The following is a 5000-nucleotide window of genomic DNA, read 5'->3' as shown; positions in this document are numbered from 1 at the left end:
CATGTTTGTATGTGTCGGCATATTTAATGACACTTTGTCACCTCTTTGTTCAGAATCACATCCCATTATCTATGATTTCCATTTGCAGAAAGCAGTGCACTTTCCTCCACAGACCACACAGAGTATAGTATCTATATATATATATATATATATATCTATATATATATCTATATAGTATATGAGTTGAGTATCTTCACCGGGGATGTTTGTGCCAGCTGGACCAGACATTGTCATTTGTATCTGCTAACTTGTGCAATAAAATAAGTACATTTTATGGTACGTATGTCATGTGCGTAATATAGGTTATGTAGGTTACAGACATCATTTAAGTTAAAATAAGTTATCATGAGCGAAAGTCCTGCATTAGTTTATCCCATCGATCCACCTCAACCTCATCTTTCAACTACATCATTTCAAAGAGCTGCAGTCGAGCAGGTGAAAGCACAACGCGTCTCGTACAGACACCAAGAGTGCCTCGTGCGTATGCATCAGACACTTTTTGAAGAGTTGGGTGTGAGAACGGGGGAGTGCATTAGAAAGACATCTCTGGATGTTTGCTGTGAACAGGAGGAACAATTAAAGCGAGCAAAACCTCTTTCAATACTGAAATGGGCTTCTAATTATGGTTTTAACGCAGACTTGGAAAATTGTGAGCATATCCTTAGGTTAAAGTCGTCATAGACATGCACCGCACACACTCCCTCAGCCACGCATGCATTAACAGTATCAAAAATCACACTCGTGGCAGGTTTTAATATACTGTATCCTTCCTCTCCTGAACCTTCACACCCTGTTAAATCGGAATGACCTCTGGACCTCCAGTCCATCTGCAGTCATGCCGTCATGCCGTCATGCCATCATGCAGTCACCCCTCTGGCATCCCCATGTGTCACCAGCTACAAGTAGCTGCCTCAATGCATGAACTGACATTCCCACAAATGGCTGCCGTTTGGTCGAGCCATGTGCTGAGTCGACAGCCCTCCGTGTCATCGCCATCGCCGACACACTCCAAGTATGTCCAACGAAACCCTCACGTACGGGAAGAGGTGGAATACAATCATGTCACAGTACTGTAATTAAGTATAGCTGTCAGAAATGCAACAAAGCAGATATTTCCACCTGAAGAGTAGTGGAGTAGAAGTGTATAAGCAACATATGGAAATACTGAAAGTACCTCTAATTATACCGAAGAACAGTACTTAAAGTGAAATTAACCTCCCACTGGTCTTTTACGGCAAATACACTCATCAAATAAGCCGTTAAGACAATTTTTATTCATGTAACAACTATTAACGGAGAAATCCCAGACTGTGAAATGTCCCTTTAAGACATTAGCATAGACTGTATAAAAAAGATGGACGTGGCTTCTGGGTCTGAAAAGTGAAGCCAATGGTGAAATGCCTTAAAGCTGCATTCTCTCTAATGTCCAGCAGGGAACGACTCCACTGTATTCATAAAGAAGTGCGATTGTAAAGAAGTCAATGAGAAAATGAGCCTTAACTTCTCACTTGACTTATTTCCTCAGCAAACGTTTTCTGAATGCGTTTGTGTCTCAATCTGTAGTTTAAAGTCTTCTTCAATACAGCGTGATGTTAATTTGGTCACTTATGGTCATCATGCTAGCGAAAGGATAGAGGTTTAGCGATACATATGCACAACACGGTGGTTATTAAGATAGCTGTTAACTTGTTTTTGGGGGTTGTCCGTGCTTAAGTCTCAGGACTTTGATCCACTCATGGTGCGTCTTCACTTCATCAGTAATGTCAATTGTCACATTCTGGTCAATTTTTGTGAGCATTTGTTTGCACATTGCAACAAAGCTCACATTAGCTAGCTAGCGCTTGCGTTAGCTGGTAGCTTTGGGGAATGAGGCAAATTTCAATCTTCTCTGTGTCATGGCAGCGAATGGCGCCAGTGTCTGGCAGTCCACTGGATGACTCCGGTCGAAAAATCGTCAGTTTAGCAGTTAGCTGAGTGCGGCACCATGTAAAAATGCAGCGGGGAACAGCCTCATCGAAATAAGGTCACGTCCAGTTTATAAATAACAAGATGGCGACGGCCAAAATGCCGATCTCATTGCTTCAAATTGGTTGACCACAAACCAACAGGTGACTTCACAGTAGCTGCATCGCTCTCTTATAGTCTATGGACATGAGGAATGCAGGCCTACCCAGTTCCTCTTCACCACAGCTGTGTTGTGACACCACAGAACCAAATATGAGCCCTGTCTCGGGGTCTGGGCTGATTGCACCATGGAAATCATTTCCAGTTGGTCGCCAGCTCTGGTCGAGAGACGAAACGTGGAACCAGGCCAAGTATGCTCGAGCTGATTCTGGTGCATCATCCATCACAGGTCTAACGCGTCTCTGGCAGGCACAAGTGCCAGATTTAGGCCATTCTTGTGTTAGGCCATTTTGGTTATCACAGATTTATGACAGGGCTGCTGCACAGGATTGTTGTGTTCATTTTATGTCTTCCACCTGTTGAGCTCAGGAGTGGCAGGAGTTTTACCAACCCCCGTCATCTTTGGCAGCTACTGCCAGAAGTCCAAGTTTGGGTGACGGGGTGAAGCCTACTGAGGGAGCTGAAGCGGGACAAGAATACAGCTAACTGTGACAGGCTTTGTCACCTGCTCCTTTAATTATGTTTATTTATTAAAATAGTAAATACACTATTCCATTAGACACAAGCGTCGGTGTTTGCACGTTAGACTGCGGTGTTTGCTGCTTTACAAGGCGGCAGAGAGCAACATCTGACCACGTGAGGTGATAAAATCTGCAGATGGGGCTGATGCTGTAAATATTACCACACACAGACAGACACACGCACACACACACACACACACACACACACACACAAAAGTCCGATCTCACCCCTAAAAATCATAGACGTATAAAAATGTCCTCGCCCCCTTTTTAAACAGAAGTACCAGACACACACACTCACAATCACACACACACAATTACAAGATGAACAAGAACAGAAGAGATTTTATATAAAATCACACAAAATACTTCTCTTTGTCTCTAACATGCTGTGTTCCTCAGTGATCCAACAAACACAGTGTGAACATGCACCCATGATGCCTCAGTGTGACCCTCTCTGCAGGGTTCTGCTGGCTGCTGTGTGTCGGAGCAGACTCGATGTCAGCTCCCCTCTGGCTGCAGGACGTCCCGTGCCATCTGCTGTTTAACTGGGCCCGACCTTTGACACGCTGATGTCTGTGTCGAGTGTTGATACCCGCTGGTAGGATGGTATCAGGGTGAGGTAGAGTCATGGAGCTGCAACCATGATACGTATCTCTGGTATCAGGATGAGGTAGAGTCATGGAGCTGCAACTATGATACGCATCTCTGATATCAGGGTGAGGTAGAGTCATGGAGCTGCAACCATGATACACATCTCTGATATCAGGGTGTGTCAGATTCCTGGAGATACCACATGTTTCCTAATGTGCAAAATAAAAAATTAGCTTAAAATGAGGTGGGCGGAAGCCCGATCACATCAGCAAACTTTAAAAAAGACTTTAATTAATTCAAATAGTTGCATTAGTGGATTTGTCTACTGGGGTGAAGTGAATCTGCATCAACTTTTTCATGTTGAGTTCAACTTTGTTAACCAATAACAAGCCAAGTTGAGCCGGTAGCAACCGTGCTAACCTACCGTGTTCGCTAACTGAACTTGTTATTCAGCAAAAATCAGTCTAACAAATAACTCGTAACCCTGTGTGAAAATATCAACAACAATTTCAACAAGTGTATCTATTATCAAGAAAGAACTTTTAATCTCACTGACTCTTCAGCCTTACACCTCTTTTTAACTGATGTGAATGAGCAAGTGAGCGAATATCAGATTGTTTCAGCGTTTCAGTGAACAGGCTGAACAGGAACCAACCCTCCTGGTTGGCTCAGTCGGCCATTTATTATCTATTCTATTGATGAGCTGCATCACAAGTCCGTGCTGCTCTACGGCACTCTAAGATGACGTCACGATGACTGCTTTGTTTGAATTCACAACAGAAATCCCAGACCTTTAGGGCTCCCAATGGCGACCGTTTCCATGTGAACAGATGACAATCACCTGAAGCTGATGACAACTGATGGACCGCTTGCTTTGGCTCTCGTGCAAACCTCTCTCTCCTGCAGCTGAATGCCAACACGCTCACCTCCACACTCTCCAGTCAACGCGAATGACGAGGGACTCATTTACACGGCTAAGTAGCGGCACGTGTCGTATGATTCGCACAGCACCCATTTTTAAAATCACAAACTACCCATATTAATAACCTAACTAATAACTCTTGACACATGCTCATTTGCAGAGGGAGAAATCCCAACAGACTGGACGGTAGTTTGTGCTCCATCCCCTGGAGTTCACTCACTCGCTCGCTGTATGTCAGGAGGAGAGGGCACCTACATTAGAATCCCTCTGGAAAGTCTCCTCCCAGGATAATACATTCATAATATATTCATGATAAAAGTACGTGGTTGGATTCAAGGTTGAAGCTGCTGTCAGTCCACCTGAGCTGCATATCTGTATCTCATGCCAGACGCCGCTTGCCTTCAATATCACTGCTGTCATTGCTGTCTCTTTCTGTCCGGCGGCCTGGCAGCAGTCCAGGGCTGAAGGACTCAGAGGAGGGTCAGCCTCCAGTCTCAGGTGACAAGGGACGTCTCTGGGACTCTGATGGGGGGATTCAGTCCAGGCTTTAGTCGAAGACAGAAATAATAACGTTTGATTCTAGAAATCTGCATTATTTATGATTTAAGTTTCCTTTTCTATGGTTGCTTTCTGGGCTCTGATCATATATATGTCATTGATATCTCACTGCAAAGCGTTAAAGTGCTGCATGATCATTAAAATGTAAACATGCATGTACATATATCATTATATCATCGACAGAAAAAAATATGCATGTTTTACTTTTAAAGCTGAGTTTGTTCTGCTTAATGATGCTGCTATAGGCCTAGTCTGCCGGGGGATAACCCTGTCCCTGATCC

The sequence above is a fragment of the Echiichthys vipera genome, assembly GCF_963691815.1.
Source record: "Echiichthys vipera genome assembly, chromosome: 11".
Lineage (NCBI taxonomy): Eukaryota > Metazoa > Chordata > Actinopteri > Perciformes > Trachinidae > Echiichthys > Echiichthys vipera.
This window is presented reverse-complemented; position numbering follows the sequence as displayed.